We start from the raw sequence: 27,325 nt of genomic DNA, 5'->3' as shown, positions 1-27,325 counted from the left end.
TAGAATAGCTTTATGCAGATGTTTAAGGAAGAATGTGGCTCACACCTGTAATCCTAGCACTCTGGGAGGCCAGAGGTGGGAGGATTGCCTGAACTTTTAAGACTAGCCTGAGCAAGTGACCTCATCTTTACTAAAAATAGAAAAAAAAACTGGCCAGGTGTCATGGCAGGAGATTATAGTCCCAGCTATTGGGGTAAGCCCAGGAATTTGAGGTTGTGAGTGAGGCTGACACCACATCACTGTAGCCTGGGTCAATGGGCAACAGAGACTCTGTCTCCAAAAACAAAACAAAACAATAAAACACTTTAAATTTAATTATAATAAACTGAAAAAGTCAAACTTTATATTAAGCATGTCAAGAACTTGGTAGCTAGGGGCATTTCTATCATTGCAGAAAGTTCTACAGGATGGTGTTGTGTTAGGTCTTCTGGGGGAGGGGCAACTCAATACTTCAAACACAAGGTCTCACATATTTATTACTGCACCAGCTTATTAGGGAATAGCACATAAACGAAGAGAAAACTCATTTTCCTAATGAAGTGTGGCAAATGTCCAACTGATGACATTTTCAGCTTGATATGGTAAGATGATGACAGTGACCGTAATATAGCATAAGTACCTGCTGTCTCATGTGTAATTTCTTATAGACCCAGCTTGGTTCTTCTCCAGTGTCTCCTCTTCGAGTTGTACCTGATTTTATTACTGGTTTTCATTCAAATCCACTGGGGAATGGGACGATTTTGTTTTTGTTTCTTGGCCAAAAACCGCTTGATTCTGAAAATCTTATGAGAGGACATGGCGACAAACGAAACTACTCAGACTCACTACAATGGAGAAGAGTGAGAGAAAAGAAAAAGCCCTGTTTAAATCTTATGGATTTACTTAAATCTTGTGAAGAACATTGGTTAAGTTCAGGCTGTGATTTCACACTGCCTTCTGGTGGCTCTAATTCTAATGTCTGTATGATTTTGAAGTCTTTGGCTTGCTATTTAAATCTGTCCTGCATGTGTACCACACAGTGGCCAATTTGGGACTGAGCTCAGGTCTCCATTAGTTCAGTTTTGAAAATCTTTTATATACTAATGAACTTCAGATCCACACATGTGTAGGTGGAGAGTGAGCCTAGGAGTTCATAAATAATTTTATGGAGTCACTTTCCAGACGTCTTCTCCGTGTTTGCCTTCCCAGTTCTTTTGGTTTCCCAGGCTCTTCTTTCTGGTTCACAGGCCAAAAACTTCCTACTTCTCCAATTGCACTGCCTCTGGAGCCAACTGGTGAGGGGGCCAACCAAGAGAGTGAAAATAACAGCAAGGAGTTTGGTTTGACATCACTGGAATTTCACCAATGAGAAAGGTTCTTCTTTATAGTTTTGGCTTCTACTTTTATGTTACTTTTTGCCTTCACTTCCATCTTCCCTTCTACCCTAGGTGATTGCCTCTTGGTTGGGGTATAAATAAACCAATAATAAATAAATAAGTAAATAAATAAATAGAAAATAAACTGGGGGAATTTTCTTCATATTTTCTGAGATTTTAGGATTTCCCTTTTCTGCTCCTGAGCCAGAACTAGAGGTTCACTCTCAGATCTTCTCTTTTATCTGCACCATAGTATTTACTTCTAGATGTCCTTTTTCAAGAGAGTAAAATATTTGCTATGGCTTACCTTCTATTTGTTTCTCTATTTCCTGTAGGCTGAGAGAGAGGAGAAAGTGATAGGACAGAAATGGTAGCTAATTTGGAGATGTGAATTGGCATAGTTCATGGATTCAGTGTAGGCTGTTGCATTTTTTCTTTTTGCTAAAGTGCCTGAATATTAAAGGAACATATGGAATTCCTGAGGAGGGTCTAAGTTTTTTATTTTTAGCATAAGTGTGTATATTTACTATTATTCAACATAAGTGTGTTGTATTTAATTTTAACACTTGCTTTTTAATAGAGAAAAATTAGCCCTTTTCCAAGAGAGTGAAATATTTGTTTTCACTTTTGTTGTTTCAGCATTTTCCTTTTTCCCCAATAGCTATTTCTAAACCCTTCCATTTCAAGGTGGGAAAGATGTTTACTAAACATGTGACTTCTGATAAATAAATATTTTCTAGGGTACCAGTTCAATTCCTTATTTGTTTTATAGTGTTTGCCCTGGGTATTCTAATTAATAATTTAATGTATAACAATCTAGACTTAATGGCAACTTAATTTTAATATTATATAAAATCTTCACTCGTACAACTTCATTCCATTTTCTTTCCTTTATGCCGTGATTATCATACAGATTATATCTTTATATGTGTATGTCCATCATTGAAGACTTGTTTTTATGTTTATACATATGTTTATACATTTATCTTCTAACTCAGGTTGAGGACAAAAGAATTAGAAACAAAAATATGTTTATATTTACTCACGTAATTATCTTACTGTTATTTCTTTATGTGATTTCAGTTGCTGTTGAGGTCCTTTCATTCAGAGGGACTCTGTTTAGCATTTTTTGTAGAGCAAGTTTGCTTGTGATGAATTCTCTCATTTTAAAATCTTAATTTTTTTTTTCATTTATAAAGAATATTTTGCCAGGTATAGGATTCTTGGTTGACTTTTTCCACTTACAAAGAATATTTTGCCAGGTATAGATTCTTGGTTGACTTTTTTTCTTTCGCATTTACGTATGATGTGCCATCTTACCCTCTCCTGGCTTCCATGGCTTCTTTTGTTGTTGTTGTTGTTGCAATTGTCATTGTTCTTTTATTTATTTATTTATATTAAGTCAAATACACATAGATCAAGAATACATTCATGCATATGTGGAGTACAATGTGTTGATTTTTTTTTTATACAATCTGACATGGTTACATTGAACCTATCAACATAGCTTTCACCTCATTTACTTGATTATTGTGTTAAGACATTTATGTTCTACACTTGACAGTTTCAGTTAATATTATTGAAGATCTGTTGTATGTAATGAATTGTCTCTCTCCTACTGTTTTCAGAATTCTGTCTTTGTCTTTGGTTTTGAATGTTTGGTCTAGGTGTTTGTCTAGATTTTGATTGTCTAGGTGTAGATATATTTGAGTTTATTCAACTTGGAGTTTATTGAGCTTCTTAGATGTACAGGTATTTTTTCCATCAAATATGAGACATATTGGGCTATCATTTTCTTAAATATTCTTTCTTTTCCCTTCTTCCCCCCCCTCCTCTTCTCTTCCTCCTCTTCTTCATTCTCCTTCTCTCTTCTCCTGTCCTTTTGGAACTCCCATTATCCAAATGTTGGTACTATTGACTGTGTTCCACAGGGTTTTGATTATCTGTTAATTTTTCTTCATTCTTTTTACTTTTTGCTATTCAGACTCAGTCTCAATTGACCTTCATTCAAGTTCGCAGACTGTGTCTTCTGTCAAATCTATTAAGAGCTTTTAGTGAATTTTAAATTTCAGTTATATCACTTTTCAACTCCAGATTTTCTTATTCCTTCTAGTTATGATTTCTATCACTTAATTGCTATTCTTTCTTTGATGAGATGTCTTTCTCATACTTTCCCTTAGTTCTCTTTACATGGTTTTCTTTAATTCTTTGAAGATATTCTATTTTATTATTATTTTTTTTAATTATTAAATCATAGCTGTGTACATTTGTGCAATCAAGGGGTACAATGTGCTGGTTTCATATACAATCTGAAATATTCTCATCAAACTGTTCAACGTAGCCTTCGTGGCATTTTCTTAGTTATTGTATGTAGACATTTGTATTCTGCATTTAGTAGGTTTCACCTGTACCCTTTCTAAGGTGCACCGTAGGGGTGGTCCCACCCATTACTCTCCTTCCACCCTAACCTCCCCCCTCCCTTCCCCTCCCTTGGCCCTTTCCCCATATTCTTGTGCTATAGTTGGGTTATAGCCTTCATTTGAAAGCTATAAGTTAGCTTCATAGTAGGGCTGAGTACATTGGATACTTTTTCTTCCATTCTTGAGATACTTTGCTAAGAAGAATATGTTTCAGCTCCATCCATGTAAACATGAAAAGAGGTAAAGTCTCAATCTTTCTTTAAGGCTGCATAATATTCCATGGTATGCATGTACCAGATTTGCTAGTCCATTCGTGGGTCAATGGGCACTTGGGCTTCTTCCATGACTTAGCAATTATGAATTGAGCTACAATAAACATTCTGGTACAGATGTCTTTGTTATATTGTGATTTTTGGTCTTTTGGGTATATACCTAGTGAAGGAATTATAGGATCAAATGGCAGGTCTATTTTTAGATCTCTAAGTATTCTCCAAACATGCTTTCAGAAGGAACATATTAGTGTGCATTCCCTCCAGCAGTGTAGAAGTGTGCCCTTTTCTCTGCATCCATGCCAACATCTCTGGTTTTGGGATTTTGTTATGTGTGCTACTCTTACTGGGGTTAGGTTATATCTCAAAGTAGTTTTGATTTGCATTTCTCTGATGATTAAGGATGATGAGCTTTTTTTCATGTGTAGGTAGATGGTGTGTCTGTCTTCTTTAGAGAAGTTTCTCTTCAAGTCCTTTGCCCACCCTGAGATGGGATCACTTGTTCTTTTCTTGCTAATATGTTTGAGTTCTCTATGGATTCTGGTTATTAAACCTTTATCGGAGGTATAACCTGCAAATATCTTCTCCCATTCTGAGGGCTGTCTGCTTGCTTTACTAACTGTGTTATTGGCTGTGCAGAAGCTTTTTAATTTGATCAGGTCCCAGTGATGTATTTTTGATAATGCTTCAGTTGCCTGGGGACTTCTCCTCATAAAATATTTCATCTACTTTGGCACAATCATGAAAGGAATAGAGTCCTTGATGGTTTTTTTGGCTTGGCTATTGTTGGTATATATAAAGGCTACAGATTTATGGGTGTTCATTTTGTAACCTGAGACATTGCTGTGTTCCTTGATCACTTCTAAAAGTTTTGTAGTAAATTCCCTAGTGTTTTCCAGATATATGATCATGTCATCTGCAAAGAGTGAAAGTTTGATCTGTTCTGACCTTATGTGGATAATACCATTGATTGCCTTTTCTTCCCTAATTGCAATGGCTAAAACTTCCATTACAATGTTAAAGAGCAATGGAGACAATGGGCAACCTTGCCTAGTTCCTGATCTAATTGGAAATGATTTCAATTTAACTCATTCAATATGATATTGGCTGTGGGTTTGCTGTAGATGGCCTCTATTAGTTTAATAAATGTCCCTTCTATACCAATTTTCTTAAGTGTTCTGATCATGAAGGGATGCTGGATATTTTCAAAAGCTTTTTCTGCATCAATTGAGAGAATATTTGGTCTTTATTTTTGACTTTGTTTATGTGCTGAATACATTTATAGATTTACATATATTGAACCAGCCTTGAGACCCTGGGATAAACCCCACATGGTCATGGTATATAATTTATTTGATGTGTTGTTGGATTCTGTTTGTGAGGATGTTATTGAGTATTTTTGCATCTATATTCATTAGTGATATTGGTACATAATTTGCTTTTCTTGTTGGGTCTTTCCCTGGTTTAGGGATCAAGGTGATGTTTGCTTCATAGAATGTGTTGAGTAGTATTCCTTCTTTTTCTATATTTTGGAAGAGGTTTAGTAATATAGGTACTAGTTCTTCTTTAAAGGTTTGGTAGAATTCTGACGTAAAGCCATCTGGTCCTGGGCTTTTCTTTCTAGGGAGGTTTTGTACAGTTGATGCTATTTCAGAACTTGATATAGATCTGTTCAACATTTTCACTTCATTCTGGCTAAGTCTTGGAAGGTGCCATGCTTCCAAGTATTGGTCAGTTTCCTTCAGATTTTCATATTTCTGAGAATAAAGTTTCTTGTAATATTCGTTAAGGATTTTTTGAGTTTCTGAGGGGTCTGTTGTTATTTCACTTTTACCATTTCTGATTGATGAAATTAGAGATTTTTCTGTTTTTTTCCTGGTTAGGTTGGCCAAAGGTTTATCTATTTTATTGATCTTTTCAAAAAACCAACTTTTGGATTTATTGATCTGTTGTATAATTCTTTTGTTTTCAATTTCATTTAATTCTGCTCTGATTTTGGTTATTTCTTTTCTTCTGCTGGGTTTTGGGTTGGAATGTTCTTCCTTTTCCAGTTGCTTGAGATGTGCCATTAAGTTTGTAACTTCCTCTCTTTCCGTTATGTTGAGGAAGGCTTGTAGTGCTATAAATTTCCCTCTTAGGACTGCCTTTGCAGTATCTCAGAGGTTCTGATAATTCATGTCTTCATTTGTTGTTTTGTTCCAAAAATTTGGCAATTTCCTTCTTAATCTCGTCCATAACCCATCTATCCTTCAGCATAAGGTTATTTAGCTTCCATGTTTTCGTATGGGTTTGCAGATTCCTGTTGTTATTGAGTTCAACTTTTATTCCATGATGGTCTGAGAAGATGCAAGGAATAATTTCTATTTTTTTAAATTTGCTGAGGTTAGATGTGGCCTAGGATGTGGTCGATTTTGGAGTATGTTCCTTGGGCTGATGAGAAGAATGTGTATTCAGTTTTGTTGGGATGAAATGTTCTGTAGATGTCTGTTAAATCCAGATATTGAATGGTTAAATTTAAATCTAAAATTTCTTTGCTTAGTTCTTTCTGGAGGATCTATCCAGCACTGCTGAAGGGGTGTTAAAATCTCCAACTATTATGGAACTGGAGGAAATCAAGTTGCTCATGTCTGTTTCTCTTATAAATTGAGGTGCATTCTGGTTCAGTGCATAAATGTTAATAATTGAAATCTCATCATATTGAGTATTATCTTTAACAAATATGAAGTGCCCATCCTTATCCTTTCTTATTTTAGGTGGTTTAAAGCCTATTGTGTCTGCAAATAGGATTGCAATGCCTGCTTTTTTCTGCTTTCCATTTGCTTGGAGTATAGAAAACCATCCCTTAACCTTGAATCTATATTTGTCTTTTAAAGTAAGATGAGATTCTTGTATGCAGCAGATATCTGGCTTGAGTTTTTGTATCCAGTCAGCCAACCTGTGCCTCTTTAGAGGACAATTTAAACCATTCACATTAACTGAGAATATTGATAAGCCTTTCAAGAGTCCAGTGGACATTTTTAATCCTTTTGCAACTGTGGAAGTTGGATTTTATCAAAAGTTTCTGGGTGGGTTTACTTTTGTGGGGGAGGGTTACACTGGTCATTATGGAGGATAGGTCTGAGACTATCCTGGAGAGCTAGTTTAGTTATGGCAAATTTCTTCAACATGTGAAAGTCATTGAAGTTATTTAATTTCTCCATCATAAATGAAACTCAGTTTAGCTGGGTATAGGATCCTGGGTTGAAAGTTATTTTGTTTTAGGACATTGAAAGTCAATGACCCTCCTCTTCTAGCTTGAAACGTTTCAGCAGAGAGATCTGCAGTTATTCTAATATTCTTTCCCTTGTAGGTGATGGTTTTCTTTCGTCTGGCTGCTTTCAGAATTTTCTCCTTCATATTAACTTTAGTGAAATTGATTATGATGTGTGTGGGAGATGTCTTATTCGGGTTGAGTCATGCTGGAGTTCTGAAACTGGTATCTGAATTTCAGAATCTCTTGGCATGTCTGGAAAGTTCTCATTCATAATCTCATGGAGCAGAGACTCTGTGTCTTGTAAAGCCACTTCATCACTTTCGGTGATCCCTATAAGATGAATATTGGTTTTCTTCAAATTATCCCAGAGCTCTCTGAGAGAGTGATCTGTTTTTCCCCTCCATATCTCTTCCTCTCTGAGAGTTTGGGAGCTTTCGAAAGCTTTGTCTTCAATGTCAGAAATCCTTTCTTCTCCTTGTTCCATTCTGTTACTGAGGGATTCTACTGTGTTTCTCAGATCTTTGAGGGCTGCAACTTCTTGTCTCAATGTGTCAAAATCTTTGGTCATTTGGTCTTTGAATTCGTTTAATTCTTGAGACATCTTTTGGGTTAGTGCTTGGAATTCTAATTCAATCTTATTTGCTATCCAGATTCTGAATTCGATTTCTGAGATCTCAGCTATTTGTTTGTGCATGGGATCTTGTGCTCTGTCTGGGGGAGTTGTTCCTTGGGGAGTTTATCTACTCAGATTATTCATATTGCCAGAGTTTTTCTGTTGATTTCACCTCATGATTGTTTTTCACCATTGCATCTGGCTGTCCTCAGAGTTGGGGAGGTGTCTCTCCAAGATTAGACCCCAGGGGGATCACTCTATTGTTGCTGGATCTTTGTAGGGAGTGACCCTGTGTAGCTCCTCTGTGGCTGCCCCAGCCAGGCAGTTCTGGTTGTGGGAGGAGCTCTGGAGTGTGGCACACCCAGATCCAGCATCAGGGCTGGGGATGGTGCACACGGTTCTGGGAGTGCCTGGCACCCAGTGACTTTTGCGCAGAGGGCCCAAGGCTCCACTAGTCTCTGGCCAGGAGAAGGGCTCTGCACAGAGGCAGGGAAGGCTACACATGATCTTAGCCAAAAGGCCGAGAAGCGATGAGGCAGGGAAGGCTTTGGAGGGCCCATGGCTACCAGAATCCCTGGCCAGATGAGCAGGCCATTGTAGAGGCAGGGAGGATACAGGAGGTAGGATGTGTGTTTGCATGGCTCCCAGAGTTCCTGGTCAGGTCTGTAGATGCTCAGCGGGAGCGGGTGGCGGGTAATGGCACAGCTCTTACCGGGGTTTATGCGGGCGCCGATTACAGGTCGTGGTGCAGCTCTTCCAGAGGTTGGGGTGGGTGCTGATCTCGGGTCATGGGTCGTGGCGCATCTCTTATGGAGGTCCGGTGGGCACCAACTGTGGGTTGCGGCACAGCTCTTACTTCTTTGAAGATATTTTAAATAGGTGATTTAAATATCTTTGTAGAAGGATAAATGGTGGCCCCAAATGTACTTTTTTTTGGAGCCTGTCTTATATGAAAAAAGAGTAACTATTGCCTCATATGTCAAATGTCTGATTAAGTTAAGGATTTGAGAGGTAGAGATTATTCTGGATTATCTATGTGGCCCCCAAATGTAAACATATGCATCCTTACAGGAAAGAAGCAGAGGAATTGTTGAGGCATGTAGAAGTGGAAGAGGTAAAGTGGAGGCAGAGATTAGTGTAATATATCTTCAAGGCACAGAATGCTGGCAACCACCAGATTTGAAAGGGCAAGGAATAGCATCTTACCTAGGGCTTCTGGAAGAAGCATGGCTCTGCCAATACCTTGTTTTAATCTTCTGGTCTCCAGAAATGTGAGAGAATAAATTCCTGTTGGTTTGAGCCACAAAGTCTGTGGTAATTTGTTATGGCAACCCTAGGAAACTAATGTAGGCTTCAACTAGATTTTGTTTGGTAAGTAGAAGTCTAGTCTTCCTCAGGGATAGTTTCTTTTGACTGCATTTTTTTTTTTTTCCTGTTCAAGCCCCATACTTCCTTGGGATTTTTTTTACATGTTTTGTAATTTTGTGTTGGGTGGAACATTGGATTTTTTTTTTTTTTTTTTGAGACAGAGTTTCACTCCATTCCCTGGGTATAGTGCCATGGTGTCATATCTCACAGTAACTTCAAACTGCTGGGCTCACGTGATCCTCTTGCCTCAGCTTCAAGAGTAGCTGGAGTTACATGTACCAAAATGCCCAGCTAGAATTTTTTTTTTTTTTTAATTTTTATTAGCAATGGGGTCTCACTCTTGCACAGGTTGATCTCGAACTCCTATGCTCAAGCAATCCACCTACTTCGGCCTCCTATTGTGCTAGGTTTACAGACATGAGCCACCGTGCACTGCATGAACATTGGGCATTTTAAATAATATCACATGGCAACAATGGAAATCAGATTCTTGCTCTGCTCCAGGATTTGTTGTTGCTATTTGTCTAATCATTTTCTTGAACTAAATCTATAAAGATGGTATTCTTTGTGGTCTGTGACCACTAAAGTCTCTTCTCAGTTAGCTTAGTGATCAGTTAATGATCTGAGAGAGATTTCCTTAAGTTCCTGGAACCAGTAAGTCTCTAAGTCTTTACTTAAGGGCACTGTTTGTGTTCTGGACTGTGCATTCCACACTCAGCCAGACTATTGATAATTCTGCCTTAGTCTTTGTCTCTTTTTCCATAGAGCCTCACAGTCAGTCAGAGGTAAGAATTTTGGGTCTTATCAGGTATTTCCTGATCTGGTGAGCCCTTTTGTGCATGAAAACACTCACTGTAGATATGCATATTGCATATGGGCCTTGCAGGTTCCTAGGGATATGTTGGGAGCTTTTTAACGCTCCTTATAGAGTCCAGTGGTTCTCAACCTTCCTAATGCCACAATGTATTGATGTATTTTCATTGTTACAAAGGGGTCGAGACCCACAGGTTGAGAACTGCCATGACATTTCACTCCCAGACTTCCCTTGGTAAACTTTTTGCTTAGTGTCTTCTTTGCCCAAATTTACTCATTGACTCAGGTAGCTGAAAATGCCCCCAAGCAGATAGTTGTTCACACTGGGGGAGCTATGAGTTATGTCATATAAGGGGAATCCATGCAAGTTGGTTCTTGTATGTAGGTCAAATAAATGACAGTTCTCTGTTTTGGGGGATTTGAAGGAGTTCTAACCCAATTCTGAATCCTCTAGTGACTGCTAGACAGCTGATTTTCACTGTGATTGCAGGCTTTTGGTTTTCAAGGCTACTGTGAAGCTGGGGATAGGAACATGGGTATAAGGCAAGCTAAAATGCCATAGAACTCACTGTTCTTACTGCACTTCACCTATTTTTCTTAAATACATGCTCTTTGGGTTGCTATGAGACTTCACTTACTTTCCCGAGTTCTTAAAAAGTGGTTATAGGGTTGTTTCCACATCTTTACAATAGTAAATTTGGCTGCGATAAACATTTGAGTGGATGTCTTTATGGTAAAATGACTTTTTCTTTTGGGTAGATAGCTAGTAATGTGATTGCAGGATCACATTAGTGTACACATTACTGCATTACTGGAAAGTCTACTTTTAGGACTCTCCATGCTTCTTTCCATAGAGGATGTCCTAGTTTGCAGTCCCACCAACAGTGCAGCAGTGTTCCCATCTCTCCACACCCACACCGACATCTGCTGTTTTGGTACCTTGTGATGTACGGCATTCTCACTGGGTTTAGGTGATATTTTAAAGTGGTTTTAATTTGTATTTCTCTAATAATTAGAGATGATGAGCATTTTTTCATGAGTTTTTGGGTCATTCATCTGTCTTGATGAGAAAAAATTCTGTACATGCCTCTTGCCCAGATTTTAATGGGGTTGTTTGCTCTTTTCTTGTTGATTTGCTTGAATTCTTGGTAGATTCTAGTTATTAGCCCTTTGTTGTATTCATAGCATGGAAATAACTTCTCCCATACTGAAGGTTGTCTCTTTGCTTTGTTGATTGTATCCTTGGCTGTGCAGAAACTTTTAACATGATCAGGTCCCATTTATTTTTGTTGTTGCTGCAGTTGCCTTTGGAGTCATCCTCATAATTTTTTTCCGAACACTGATATTGCTAAGAGTCTTTTCTACATTTTCTTCTGGATGTTTTATAGTTTTGTGTCTTAGGTTTAAATCTTATATTCATCATAAGTTAGTTTTTGTTAGTGGCAAGAAGTGTAGGTCCAGCTTCAGCCTCTTACCTGTGGCTAACCAGTTCTCCCAGCACCATTTATTAAATAGGGAATCTTTACTCTAATGTATGCTTTTGTTTACTTTATCAAAAATCAGATGGTGATAGGATTTCCTTTGACACATGATTGGATTAATAAATGATGGTATAAGTATACCATGAATACTATTTTATTTTTGTTTTTTATTTTTACATATACGTGTGTTTATTAGATTTCTATTTTTTTTGCCTATGGAAATACTGTTACCATGGAATACTATTTAGCCATAAAAACATGGAGATTTTGTATCCTTTTTTACAATTTGGATTGATTTAGAGAATACTCTCCTGAGTAAAGTATCACAGGAATGGAAAGATAGGCATCACTGTTACCATGGAAATACTAATACCATGGAATACTATTTAGCCATAAAAAGATGGAGATTTTGTATTCTTTGTTACAACTTGGATTGATTTAGAGAACACTCTCCTGAGTAAAATATCACAGGAATGGAAAGATAGGCATCATGTGTATTCAGTACTAATTTGCAACTTGTAGATTAATAACAATGTACTCACATGAATCCAAGAAGATGGGAAGAGGGCCTGGGGGTTGGCGGTTTCCTTCCCAGTGTGAACAGTTTGTGGCTGTATGTCACACTTTATATTTGAGGGACATAGCTACAACTCAGACTTAGCTTTACAAACGCAAGCAACGTGGCCTAATTGTATGTATCTTCATATTAATTGGAAATTAAGGGAAGAAAACCATTAAAAAAAAAGCAAGAAACTTACTGCAAAATTGCATTATCAAAACAATATAGTTCTGGTACAAAACTCAGCATATATTCAGAGATAAAGATTATATGGATATTTAATGTATTTCAGAGTGGGTGCTTTCAATTCAATTGCTAAATAATAAATTGCTTAATAAATGATACGGATATATAATGCCATAATATAGCAAAAGTAAAATCTATACTTATGTGATAGTCTGCTGTAAAAATAAATGAGTAAAAATGTTAAAATAAAAGAAGTGTTGTTTTCATTGTCATTTGTCTCAAGATATTTTTTATTTCCCTTTTGATATCTTTTTATTTTATTTTATTTTTTTTTATTGTTGGGGATTCATTGAGGATACAATAAGCCAGGTTACACTGATTGCAATTGTTAGGTAAAGTCCCTCTTGCAATCATGTCTTGCCCCCATAAAGTGTGACACACACCAAGGCCTCACCCCCCTCCCTCCGTCCCTCTTTCTGCTTTTAACCTATTAGTTGTTCAGGAGCATGCTATTTAATTTTCATATTTGTTAATTTTTCAGGCCTTTTTCTGTTAATGTTGTCTTGTTTCATAGCACTGTGATCAGAAACATTATTAGATATGGGTTCAGTCTTCTTGAACTTGCTTGGAATTGTTTTCTGACCTAACTTATGACCTATCCAGGAGAATATTCAATATATATTAGGAAAGAATGTATATTCTGTTGTATTAGATGGAAAATTCTATGTATGTCTTGTAGGTGCATTTTGTCTAAAGTATAGTTTAAATCAAGTATTTCTTTTTTAGTTTTGTTGAACATGGGGTATTAAAGTCCCCTTTATGTTCATTAATATTTGATTTATACATTTGGATGTTCCAGTGTTGGATGCATATGTATTTATAATTGTTATTTACTCTTGATAAATTTACCCTTTTATCATTAAATAATAAACATCTTTGTCTCTTGCAAAAAAGTTGCTATTGACTATTTTTGCCAATGTTATGATTGTTTTGTGGAAGAGAGGAGTTTTGGAAGTTTTTATTCTGCTATTCTTATTGATGTCACTTCAACATGGCTTTTTAACTCTGTGCAGTGTTAACAAAAGCAAATAAACAAACTCTGTAAAATAACTTAAAGAGGTTCATTCTGAGCCAATATGAGTAACTGTGGCCCAGGGACACATATTGTCAAGCGTTCCTGAGAAAGTACACTTGAGGCAGTTGGGTTACCATTTGGTTTTACATATGTCAGGGAGATAAGAATTGCAGGTTAATTAGTAAATAAGCTATATATTGGTTTGTCCTGAAAAGGTGACAAATATTGAAGTGGGTCTTACAAGATATAGGTGGATTTAAAGAGTCTTTAACTGGCAGTTGGTTGAAAGTGTTAATCTTTATCTAAAAATTTGGAGTCAGTGGGAAAGAATAAAGATATTTTTAACTAGATTTTATGGATTGTGAGGTGTATCTTAACCATTTGGTGGCATGGCCTTAAGTCTTGGTTATAATTTGGTATCTTATTGCACAGAGTATGTTTTGTCAGTCTTATTATCTTTAATTTGACATAAATGCTAGTCAGTTGTGTCTAACCTGTAGAAGAGAGAGAGTATAATGAGGCTTGTTCATCTCCCTTCCTCTCATGGCGATGAGCTCAGTTTCAGGTTTTTTGGGGTCATGTTGGCCAAAGGGTGTCCATTCAGTGGATGGAGAACTTAGAATTTTTCTGTTAGTTTACAGCACCTTCCCTTTAAACCAAGGAATACACAAATAGAAAATTCTTTGAGTCAGTGTTGTGTTTATGGTTTATTATGAAGGGCAAGGTGTTCTGCTTTGGAGTGTCATTAATTGATTTTTCTGGGGGGTTGTGTCCCATCCACTAGATTCTACTCCCTTCTGAATTGAGGGGTACTGGTAAAATATTCAAAATTTTCTGGATTCAGTTTTTCTCATCTCTATACCCCTTATTAATGGTCATGAAAGGAAATGAACATTTATAGCAGAAATCTTCACTCTCCTCTGGATGGCACCTGTCAAAATTTATGATATAGATCGCTATATTCCTTAATTTTATTGCTGCTGGTGTGTTTTGATTTTTTCTTCTTTACATTTATTTTGTTATGTTTTGGAGGTAGAGGTTTTGTCATTCTGTTTTTTCTTTTCTTTTTTTTTTTTATTGTTGGGGATTCATTGAGGGTACAATAAGCCAGGTTACACTGATTGCAATTGTTAGGTAAAGTCCCTCTTGCAATCAAGTCTTGCCCCCATAAAGTGTGACACACACCAAGGCCCCACCCCCCTCCCTCCATCCCTCTTTCTGTTTTTTCTTTTTATCGTCTCTTCCTGAAATGATACAAGGTTACCTACTCTACAATAAATAGCAAATGTCTACCAAATGAAAACTTTGTTTTTAAAATATAAAATATGTTGCTTTTTCTTTCTGGCTATAGTTGCTAAGGCCTATTTCTTACTGTAACCCTACCTAGTTTGTTATACTGAAACAGTACCATCTACATGTCATATTATAATATCTATTCTCACAGCCGTAGAAAGTGTTGAGAATAATGAGAGAGAGAATCCATTTTGTTTAATCTCTTTAGAATCATCAAGAGTCATTTGATTCTTTAAGAGTCAACTTGATTCTTAGAGTAGTAGTATGGTAAAGGTCTGTATGACACTGAATATGGCTGGTTATATAATACATAACCAGAAGAAAAAGAAATATAATACATAACCACTAAGAAAAATTAGTTGTTGTAATAATAATAATAGTATCAATAAGAAACTTTTGATAATAATAAAATTATATTTTTAGCTTACATGTGTAGGAATATTATAAGGAAGATGTGCATTAAGTATTACATTTTTGCATTAAGTATTTGCATTAAGTATTTTTGCATTAAGTATTACAATACTTTGTTCTTTTCTTCATGTGGGTAAGATATCATTATGAGGCCTTTAAAATTTTATATTCTTTAAAGCTCTAATCCTAAAAACCATTCAGAGCATTACTATTTTTGTTTTTGTAAAGAAAAAATTCTTAACCTATTGGCTGATTGTTCAGAAAAATTATAAAATTTGGTACTTTCCAAATTAGCACAATAAAATTATTTTCATGTCTCAGAAGATACCCTAGACCCAATGGTGTTGTGCTATTGTGAATGTAATGAAACTTACTACATTACTAAGAAATACATTGGCAAGTCCATATCATGCCATTTCTCATCCTCTTTTTGTCTTTCTCATGGCACCAGAATTCTAGGTATTAGAAAATCTCTCACATATACACACCCCTGCTAGAAGCAAATAACTATATACCATTTAGAAAGATGTTAATATTGGATATGTGAACAAATGTGTGGCCTTTTTTCATATCAATTATTTTTATTTATTTATTTTATTATTTTTTTTATTAAATCATAGCTGTGTACATTAATGCAATCATGGTACACCATACACTGGTTTTATATACCTTTTGACGTATTTTTATCACACTGGTTAACATAGCCTTCTTGGCACTTTCTTAGTTATTATGTTAAGGCATTTATATTCTACATTTAGTAAGTTTCACATGTACCCTTGTAAGATGCATAGTAGGTGTGGTCCCACCAATTACCCTCCCTTCATCCATCCTCCATCCTCACCTCCCTTTCCCTTTTCCCCATATTCTTAGGTTATAACTGGGTTATAGCTTTCATATAAAAGCCATACATTAGTTTCATAGTAGGGCTGAGTACATTGGATACTTTTTCTTCCATTCTTGAGATACTTTGCTAAGAAGAATATGTTCCAGCTCCATCCATGTAAACATGAAAGAGGTAAAGTCTCCATCTTTGTTTAAGACTGCATAGTATTCTGTGGTGTACATATACCACAATTTATTAATCCATTCGTGAGTTGATGGGCTTTTATATTTACTTATTATTTTTTTGTTAGACAATCATTTCAGAAAGTGACCTTATTCAATACACCATATCAAATGCTGATGAGATAGATCTGGAGAAAATGTGATGCCTACGATCAAGGAATGTGTGTGTGTATAACTTGAGGAATTTCCTGAGTGTGGTAAATAAGATATGTGGATCAACAATGGAGGAAAAAGTATCCAATGTACTCAGTACTTCTATGAAACCAACTTATATTTACTCACACTTCTTTATGAAAGATAGAACACAACTGTAGTCCAGGATGAAGGAGAGAAATGGAGTGGGAAGGGAGGGGAGGGAGGAGGTTTGATCGAGGGAGGGTAAAAGGCAGGACCACACCTATGGAGCATATTGCAAGGGTGCATGTCAAATCTGTCAAGTGTAGAATATAAATGTCTTAACACAATAATCAAATAAATGAGGCAAAAGCTATGTTGATTGGTTTGATATAAGCATGTCAGATTGTATTAAAAAAAATCAACACATTGTACCCTACATATGCATAAATGTATTCATGATCTACGGGTATATGACTTAATAATAAAAAAGGGATATGTGGAATCTTACTTAACAGTGCTGTTTTTATTTTTCAAAAAATATCCATAATGTTAAAAAATATAGTCACTGCTCTTTAGTACATTTATTTTCATATGTAATGTACTATGTAGCCCGTTTTAAGAGGTTTATGGGCATGTGGCTTTACTGATAGACTAAGTTTTTCAAAATCTTGCATAATCTAGTGACTTTCGGAATTATGTTATCAGGAGTAGAATTTTCTTGCTTGTAGGTTTACTTTTCACACATTTATACATGTGACTAAAAAAAGGGAAAAGCTATTTTAAATTGGAAGTGAGCTTAGCTCATCTTATGTAGTCCCTTGAGAGAACGTCAGTCTCAAGGATTTGGCACTTCCACCCGCTTTACTGGAGAGGAAGAGGTCATGGGTCACTACTTGCAGTCAGTTTCTCCTCTTTATGAAAGGGAATACTCCCCAAGTGTACAGAAAGGAGGACATGAAAGAAGACGGAAAGCTTTGGCTTTGTGGTCTAAGGTCTTACCTGTAGCTCAGGAATAGTGGTAACTATAATGTCTTATGTTTAGGAAGGACCTAGAGAGGAATAAAATGGAATAGCTTAGTAAAGCAAATGTATTTGTCTTAAATAGAAAAGAGCTGAAATAAAACAAAAGAGAAAATTTAATTTAGATTGCCTTCTTATGAATAAGTTTATAAGAGATCATATTCTTTGAAAACTTAAATGTTGATGATTACAATTTAGATACTTTGTAACTTTTTTAATAATTTGAAGTTGTGAGATGATCTAGCTTGTGTTCATCATCTCCGGAAAATATTTAAATGATGAAACATGTGCTAATAGAGATAATACACAGAGAAATAATGGGAAAATGTCTCTGCTTTGTAAGAGCTCATATTTTAAGATAAGTTACATTCATTCACTCATTTTTATTGAGTATACAAGGAGAAGCATGTGATTATTTAATAATCACATAAGTAAATAGAAATTTAAGTTTGCTAAGTTCTTCAAAGTTGAGATTTACAGTGCTGTGAGAATACTACATGGGGGGGTTTGATGTTATTATGGTCCTTAGGGAAATTTCTCTGTGGAAGTAGGGATGAGTTGAGCTCTGAAGAAAGGCTAAGATTTATTGGGCAAAGGGTAGAGGGGATTTTATTTTCTCTGCTTGAAATTATCTATATATTTCATACAATACATCTACATATTAATAATGGCCTGAGAGATTAGCTCTAGTTTATCTCTCTTCTCAGATATAGAAACTATAACCCATAAAGTTTAAGTGTTTTATAGCTAGCTTGTGAGAAAAATTGAATGAGGACTCAGGTTTTATAATTAAATGCCATTTCCATTAGGCCAGGTTTGAGACATAAAAACAACAGAAAAAAGATGTACTTAACCTTCTATTCCTTAATTTATTTATCTATAGGATGAGTTATAAAGTACCTACTATGTAGAAGACCCTGTGATACTTGATGTAAAAGATACAGAGATAAGTGATATGTAGCATTTGCTTGTAGGGAATGTAACATCTTTTGGGAAAAACAAAGCATACATAATCTGAATTTATAGAGTAAAGTGATTTGTATCAATAGAAAAATACAGATAAAATGTTTGAAGTGAGCTGAAGAAGTGCTTATGTCCATTTGTTATAAGTTTGTGATGACTTCCTAGAGGAAATGATAATTGCGTATGAAAATGAAGGACATTTTGTACAGAAAGGACTGGATCCTGCAAAGGCAAAGCTGTTGTCAGGGCCTCAGCAAGTAGTTTTCCCTAGATGGCACTAAAATGTGTGAAAGGAGGAATAGTGGGAAATAAATTTAGGGTATAATTTGAGGCTTGATTATGAATAAGTTCTAAAAATAAGGTAGCACTTAATTATGTTTAAAAAAGAGGAACAAACTAATAATACTTGTATGTCAACACTAAGTACAGTGGGTAGAGAGGATAAAGCAAGGTTGAACGTATAGTTACTTTATGGGGTATTGAGGATACAAAGAAGAATATATGCAATTTAGGAAGTAAGAGTGATGGATAAAATATGAAGACAGACAGATGCAAGACAGATTGTGCCCTGGGTGGGATAAAGAGAAGCCATTAGTTCTCTGGTAAAGAGTTTGGAAGGGCTGCACAGGTAGGTGGGGTTTTAATCTCACCTGTTTTGTCTTCTCAAATGGCAGGTTCCCTAGAAGTGAGTCACAGTGCCACCACTATACCAAGCTTCCTGTAGCTCATAAACTGCCCTGGCTCCCTCAGTCATTCATTCAATAAGGCTTTGTTGAGAGCCTACTGTGTACCAGGTACTATATTAGGTGCTAATGCTATTGATAAGCAAAACTAGGCAATTTTTCTGTTTTCAGCTGTGTAATCTGGCAGGAAAGACGTGTGGAACAGGTAATTAAGATAAGCTTTGATTAGTGTTAATGATAGTGTGGTATGGAAGATAAAACCAGGACTCTCATCAATTATCATAACATTGTGTGATCTAATAATTTTAATTTGGTACTGCCAGAGTCATTGATGGCCACTAGGAATACTCCGTATTAAATCTAAAATTCATGAAATCTTTTCACTTGTGAGGCATGAAGAGAAAAGGATGATACATGGCCTAGAATTACAGAATTTGGAGTTTGAGTGTAGAGTCCATGGAGAAGTCCTGACTGAAATTCTGTTATTACTTATTGGCTGGGTGATCTTGTGTAAGCAAATTAATGTCACTACCCTCAGCTTCTTCAACTGTAAAATGAGGAAAATTTTGTTGTTGTAAGATGGAAATGAGGTCAGTCTTATAGGATAGTGCCTGACACATAGTATGTGTTCAATGAGTGATTTCTTAAAAAAAAAAAAAAAAAGGAATAGAAGAATGATATTTAGTGTTCTTATCTCTATGTGGAATTTTCATCCCATTTCAGTAACTGTTGCCTCTTGGCAAGAAATCTAAACTCCTTAAGATACATCCCTCATACTCAGAAAAGATCATGTTTCCCCTTCTTTTTATCAAAGAATTATAAAGATTAATTAGATTGATTAAAGATCCCATAATTTTTTTCATTTTTAGGGAAAGATGCTATATAGGTTTGCTTCAATTCTCTTGCTAATTCTATTTTTTTTTTTTTAAAGTATAGGGCTGTTCATTTATCTTTTATGGTGATATGTGGACACATCTCATGAAGCCAGTAATTTGTGTCACTTTATGCAGCATTACAAAAGTCCTTTCTTGCCAGTGTTGTTGTGACATGTTAACAATTGTTAGATGTTATTGATGCATGTACAGATGCTTAAGCATATTTTATTGATTATAAATAAAATAGCTTAAAAATAAAACTTTAAAAATGTGATTACTGCTGCCAGTTTCACAAAGCAGAAAGAAAGTAGTATGGGGTATTTCTTTGGCAATAGAGCATGGCTTGGTTTCTTCATTGCACTAGGACTTATTCAATTTGGATATCTAGAAATTTGTCTTCAGAACCATTATAGTACAAAATGCCAGTACAATCCTCAGGAGTGCAAAGAAGAAAGAACAAGAGCTGAACATGCTTTCAGAAAGTCCTTGATACTATACTCAAACTGAAATACCTTTTTTTTTTTTTGTAGAGACAGAGTCTCACTTTATGGCCCTCGGTAGAGTGCCATGGCATCACACAGCTCACAGCAACCTCCAGCTCCTGGGCTTAAGCGAGTCTCTTGCCTCAGCCTCTGGAGTAGCCAGGACTATAGGCGCCTGCCACAACGCCCAGCTATTTTTTTGTTGCAGTTTGGCCGGGGCCGGGTTTGAATCCACCACCCTTGGTATATGGGGCCAGCGCCTTACCGACTGAGCCATGGGTGCCGCCCAAAACTGAAACATCTTTTAAGGGCTTTTCAATCTTCTCATTAAGCTCTAGTGTGCAAGAATTGTCTTATGTATTTCTTGTAAATGAACCTAAATGCAACTTTAAGGTACCATCCAATCTACTTGAAGGGAATTTGATTTTGGTCATAATGAGGCTCCCTCTCTCACTCACTAAGTTGTAGGGCTGAAGGCCTGGATGGTGCATAGAACAAAGTATTCAGGAGGGACTCATGGGCCCTTTATTTATTTATTTATTTTTTCATTGGGGAAAAAATCTTTATTTTAAGAAAAAAATTTAGTTAACAAAAAAAATTGACAAGTTTCACTTAGCAAAATACACCCAAAAGGAAATCACAGTACAAAGAAAGTTTTAAGTCAAGCCTTCACCAATTCCAACAGTATTAGTAGTGTGTCTCAATTCTCAAAACTAACTCTTAAAGGGCGGCACTTGTGGCTCAGTGGGTAGGGCACTGGCCCCATATACTGACGGTGGCGAGTTCATACCCTGCCCTGGCCAAAGAGCAACATAAAAATAGCTGGGTGTTGTGGTGGGCGACTTTAGTCCCAGCTATTCGGGAGGCTGAGGCAAGAGAATCGCCTAAGCCCAGGAGTTGGAGGTTGCTGTGAGCTGTGACACCATAGCACTCTACCAAGGCGATAAAGTGAGACTCTGTCTCTACAAAACAAAAACAAAAACAAAAACAAAAATACTAAGTCTTCAAAAGCTTGAACTTAACCTAAAGGATTTTAAATGAAAATAAACTAGAATGAACATGAGAAATATTTCTTTTTGAATCAGGGAGCTAGCACCTTTGAGTTTTCCAAAAAAGCACGTCTCCCCAATGTGTTCACTGCGATATTGTGGCAAAAGGTCCATATTTAACATACTTAAACCACTTAAACTCAGATAACATCACTCTAAAGCAGGGATCCTCGAACTTTTTAAATGGGGGCCAGTTCACTGTCCCTCAGACCATTGGACTATAGTTTAAAAAAGAACTATGAACAAATTCCTGTGCACACTGCACATTTCTTGTTTTGAAGTAAAAAAACAAAACGCGAACAAATACAATCACATCGCTGTATGTGGCCCACAGGTTGTAGTTTGAGGACCCCTGCGAAAGTATACTACCAAAATGTTAATTGGAAAAAGTTGAAAATTGTTTTAGTTTACTGAATATCACATGCTAGAAGAAAAGTTTGCATGAGAAAACACTGAAGAGGTAATTTTTTTAATCCAGATTCCACAAACTCATGGTGCAAAATGGGTCCCCATGGCTTCCTCTAGAGTTATAACTGCTCTTCATTACTTGATGGTTGCCTGTGAAAATTTGATGGAAAAAACTTAAATGTTCCTACAAAACTAGTCATACCCACCCATTCTGTTTTGCCCGCTGTATCCAGCCTGTAGCAGCTGCTCACTGACTAGCTCTCCAGCCACTGTATGTGGCCTGGGCTGCTGACACCCCCATGCCTTGCATCACGTGGCTGCTGTATGCCCCATTGCTGGCCCCTGTTGTTGAATTCAAGAAGAGCTCTATGTATCTGTGCTGCATGTTAGCCCTGTCTTTCGACATTGCCGCCACAGCCTCTTCTTGAGTGGCAAACTCTACATCTGCTTTGCCAGTCACTCTTCCATCTGGGCCAATCTCTCACAGGGTTGAGTGGAGAGAAGAAGTCGTAAATGTCATTCTCGGTCTCTTTGTATGGCAGCCTCCTCATGTGGACACAGTGCCCAGTGGTGCTCTGCACTGCAAACTCACCATCTCCATATCTGTGGTCATATATCCCAGAGAGACAATCGCTGAGGTCTCTCCCAAATAGGTCAGTGGTGAAGCCGTAGCCATCGCTGAGGCTGCTGTGCTCTTTGTAGCCACTGTAGCCTGCACTGTAGGCAGCAGGCCATGTCCTGTCCAAGCCAGCTTGCTTCACAAGGCCGATGTGTCTCCTAGCTGTGCCAGGGTGGTCATAGGGCCCTGGCTGCTGCACAGACATGAACTTTAGAGGGGGATCTGAGTATGACCTAACTTCCTCCTGACTGCTCTTGAACACTTCTATATACCCTGTGCCCTATCCTCTCTTTGTGCTTCCCAGAGTCTTCTCAGATAACTTCTGGGAGGTTAACTGCATAAAAGCCCTGTTATCGTGCTGTTGGGGTCCATAGGTAATGTGATCCCGTTTGTCACTATTTCCAACCCTGAGAAGAACTGGACAATTTCTTCCTTTGTGCATCCAAATGGGAGTCCTTAAAGATGGACGAAGCCATCGTTGTTGCTGTCAGCCATTTTGGGACCTCTGTGCTTCAACACCCAGTCTATCTCGGTTCTGTGGGACTTGAACACCTCGATGTACTAGTGTCCCATGCTTTCCCTGTCTTTTTCCAGGGCCATTTTTACATCATCTTCTCATTCAAGTTCAACAAAAGCCTCACCACTCTGCCTGCCCTCTCTATTGTAGATGAAGTGGACACCTGTGGTCCCATCACGCATTGTGCAGTCAGAGAGGAAGTTCTGCACGTCCTCCATAGAGCAGGACCATGGTAGGCCATGGAGGTTGACCACAAAACCTTTACCTCTCTCAGGGCCCAGCATCATGGACACTTGGTAGGGTAGATGTCAGACCACCTTGGGCACTGATTTTTTGTGTGTCTGTGTGTGGCTTAAAGAACTTTGGATGCTTTCAGTGGGAGACACTTCCTGTAGGTAACAAATTGTCCATGGAGTTGAGCAGGACAGATTTCTATTAAGTAGCAAAGCTTACAGCTCAAGATCTTCAAATTCCACCCGAAGCTTAACAATGCAGAGAGCTCCGAGGAAAGTCCAGGTGCATCTTTTGTTCTTAATCTTTAGAACAGGAGAGCGATACACACCCTGGTGCTCGGAGCACACGCACTGCCACTGAGGAGGAAGAAAAAGCTCATGGGCCCTTTAATTTACTTTCCCATGGAGACTTAACCTTGTTTCTGGAGCTCTGTAAGGGGGAAATTTGTGGATCCCTTTGCTTGTAGGTCCCATAAACCAGCCCATCCTTAAGCTTGGGGCAATCTTTTTCTTTCTCTTGCTGATTATGCCACACCTGTTGGCTGATTATGCCATCCCTTCCTCACACCAAATGCAGTGGCTTCTTTTTGTCTCCATAATACAAGGCCTTTGAAAAAGGATAGCTAGCAAGAGAAATTCTCTTCAGCCTACTCTGCTTTAGCCTTGTAGGGATGCTCTAGGGCAAGGGAGAACAAAAGGTCTGCCTGCCTTCTCAGAAAGTGTAGGAGTGAGGCAAAATACAGACTACAAATTACTAAATGTGGTTTCAGTCTTTTGGATTATTCAGTGGTAGCAAAACCAAGAAGTAAAACAATATTTTAATAACCTACCCTGTCACCAGAACTTAGATACTATATTTCTCCTAAAAATGAATGATCCTGCTTTCCTTCCGTGGTCTGATGTCTTTACCATGAAGAATCACAGCTCTGTAACGTGGGCAAACAGGACACTTGGCCCACAGATAAGGCTGAGGCAAACGCAGGGAATAACTGGACAGGGTTTAAAGATATATTTACTTTCTATTTGGGCTTCTCAACTGAATACAGAACACAGGAAACTATTGAGCAACTATTTTTCTTGATTTTCTTGTGGATGCTACTTTCTCATTTTTAATAGAAAAGAAGGAAGTTAATTACATCCAGTGGATGCCTCAGGGCATTAGAATTTATTTTCCTTGCTGAAACCCTGGAATGGTTTGTGCCAGTCCTTGTTTTTCTGGCCCTGTTGTCCTGGAAATAATCAGAATTGTGGTATACAGATGGCTTCTCATCTGTTAAAGGAGAATAATAGCACCTGCCACATAGGGTTGTTAAAGGATCAACAAGAGTAATAATGCATGCAAGGTGCCTAGAACTTGGGTGAGAACTCAGTGAATACTGTGTAAGGGAATGGTGTTAATGCATCCAGACATTATACTAAGTACTTTACATCTTGGTGCATTTTCATTAATGCTCATATAAACTTTCCCTAGATAGATACTATTATTCCTATTTCACAAAGGAGGACTGTGAATCTTTTTTACTTGTCCAAAGAACCACAGACTATAAGTAGACAAGTTGGAAATGTTCGCAAGTTTGGAAAGAAGTATTTTCTTCCCAAATGTGGAGCAGAGAGGAGATTGGGCTCACATAATTGTTAAAGGCTTGTTTAGTACCTTGCTGAATTTTGTCACCCACATGTTTGCACACTACTTTCAATAGTAAGTGGTGAATGAAGTAAAGATCTAATCAAAATTATTGCAATGTTAAGACTGAAAAAATGAATCTTTGTCTAAGACTGTTGAGTATAGAAAGTTACACCTGGAATGTATTTGTTTAATCTCCTTTATATGAAAAAATATGCAGTAATTACAGGCATGTAATGAAGAAGCCTGGTGGGCACTTCTGTAATGGGCTGCATTTTATTTTCCTTAGCATAATAAGCAGGCTTATAATATAACGAAGAAAATTTGGCTTTGGAATTGAATTCAATTTTAATACAAGTAATTGGAAGTAACAAAATTCAGAATATTTTAATATTTAAAAAATTAGCAGATATAGAACTTCACATTTTATATTTTTAGATCAAGTCTTCTACAGTGAAATAAAAGAAAGATCTGTTATTTTGGGTGTAGATAATTCATAATAATATAGTTATGAGGGACCTTGTTTTTTCCCAGAAAAAAGTCATCCATGGTTCATAGTATTCATGTGTTTATCAATTAAAAATTAAAAAAATATATTTGGGATAATCATTTTTATTGTAAGAAAAACTACTGCTACTCTGTCTTTTCATTGGCAAATCATTATGCGACTTTTTTTGCTATTGTTTTAATATGTATCAAGATGATGTTTTATTTTTGTAAGAAAAGTATTTGTAAGCACTTAAAACACTAACTTAATAAGATAAAATGTTAAAATATTTTACAAAGATTTCCTTGCTGAAGTAAGGCTTTTAAAGAGGTGTTATTGAACGCATATGAAAGTCTGACACGATTAAGTTTGCAAACTTGCCACCATGTGCTTGCATTGGTAGCACTGTACAAGCAGCTCGTAAGGTTTCATAACCTTAGTATATCGTTATCTCACAGTTGTGTTTGTGTTGACGTGTGGTAGTGTCTTGCTGAGTGGTATTTGTTATTGTTGTGTGTTTTTGTGTGGCATAGTGAGAATGTCAGAATGTTAGAATGTTAGAGTTTAAATTAGAACAACGAACAAACATTCATAAATTTCTTGTTAAAACTTGGCAAGAGTGGAAGTGAGATCAAGAACATGTTAGTCCAAGTATTGGACATGGGATAATGCCATGAAGACAATGGTAGTGTACACATTTAAAATGTTTTCCCAAGGCAAGAGAAAGTGTCCCTGATAAAGAGAGGTCAAGGCAGCCAGTCATGAGCAGAACTGATGAGAACATTGCAAAAATTTGCCATCTTGTGTGTCAGAATCATTAGCTGACTGTGAAGCATAGCAGACCAAGTAAGCATTGATATAGAAACACTTAGGAAAATCTTAACTGAAAATCTTGGCCAACAACTCATGGCTTTTGCATCAGGACAATGCACTTGACACTGTCTATGAGGGAGTTTTTAGCCAGTAAAGAAATAACTGTATTGAAACGCCCTCTTTATTCACTAATCTGCCCCCCAGTGACTTTTTTTGTTATGAAGATAAAGGAATTATTGAATGGAACATTTTGATGACATTCAGGACTTCAAGGATAATACAACAATAGCTCTGATGGCCATTCTAGAAAAAGAGTTCCAAATTGCTTTGAAGGGCGGATTAGGTGGATAGCTTCCCATGGCAGTACTTTGAAGGTAACTGTAGTGATATTCAGCAATGAGGTATGTGGCACATTTTCTAGGATGAGTTCATCAACTTAATTGTCAGACTTTGTACATCACAGTTTTGTGTTCTGAATTTAAAAGCAATAGCAAACAATAATAACAACTACAGTTCTAATTTATTGAGTTCTCATGCTATGTCGGTTTGTATCCTAATACTTTATCTCATTAATTCTCAATGACAAAGCAGTAGGGTGAATATTATTCTCATTTTACATATGAAGAACTGAGGAATTAAAGAAGTTTTATATGATTTTACCCACTGAGAGTTAATGAATAGTGGCATATTGGAGCCAGTTCTCTGGGATATGCAGTTCTTTTAACTGCTGCATACTGATGTGAATAATACAGAAGTGCACAGAATATATGGATCTACAGAGGTGGACCTTTCACCAAGCCTGGGAGATAAAAGTCTTAAAGTTTATGAATTACTTGAACATGTAGAGATGAGTAGAAGGAAGGAGATTCTAGATAGAGGGTTCAGCTACTTATTACTCTTTTATTTATTTATTTTATTTTATTTTATTTTCCTTTTTTTAATTTTTATTAAATCATAGCTGTGTACATTAATATGATCATGGGGCACCATACACTTGGTTCATAGATTGTTTGACACATTTTCATCACACTAGTTAACATAGCTTTCATAGCATTTTCTTAGTTATTTTGCTGAGACCTTTACATTCCACATTTACTAGGATTCACATATACCCTTGTAAGATGCACCACAGGTGTAATCCCATTAATCCTCCTCCCTCCACCTCCCTCCCTCCTCCCTCCCCTCCCTTTCCCCCTTCTCCCTATTCTTAGGTTGTAACTGGGTTATAGCTTTCATGTGAAGATCCTACATTAGTTTCATCATAAGGGTGAGTA

The 27,325-nt window shown here is 36.9% G+C and overlaps 1 protein-coding gene and 2 pseudogenes across 4 annotated transcripts in view; 1 reads left to right on the top strand and 2 right to left on the bottom strand.

Moving 5' to 3' along the window:
- SUGCT (succinyl-CoA:glutarate-CoA transferase) overlaps positions 1 to 27,325 on the top strand; it is a 966,251-nt gene that overhangs the window by 332,163 nt on the left and 606,763 nt on the right. The gene's annotated exons all lie outside the window — the stretch shown is intronic.
- On the bottom strand, positions 631 to 1,053 carry LOC128598882 (60S ribosomal protein L39-like; annotated as a pseudogene).
- On the bottom strand, positions 21,951 to 23,181 carry LOC128598876 (heterogeneous nuclear ribonucleoprotein F-like; annotated as a pseudogene).

Source organism: Nycticebus coucang, chromosome 11 (genome assembly GCF_027406575.1).
Source record: "Nycticebus coucang isolate mNycCou1 chromosome 11, mNycCou1.pri, whole genome shotgun sequence".
In the NCBI taxonomy this organism is placed as follows: Eukaryota; Metazoa; Chordata; class Mammalia; order Primates; family Lorisidae; genus Nycticebus; species Nycticebus coucang.
The sequence above is the reverse complement of the archived record's forward strand: the minus strand, read 5'-3'. Positions and strand labels throughout refer to the sequence as shown.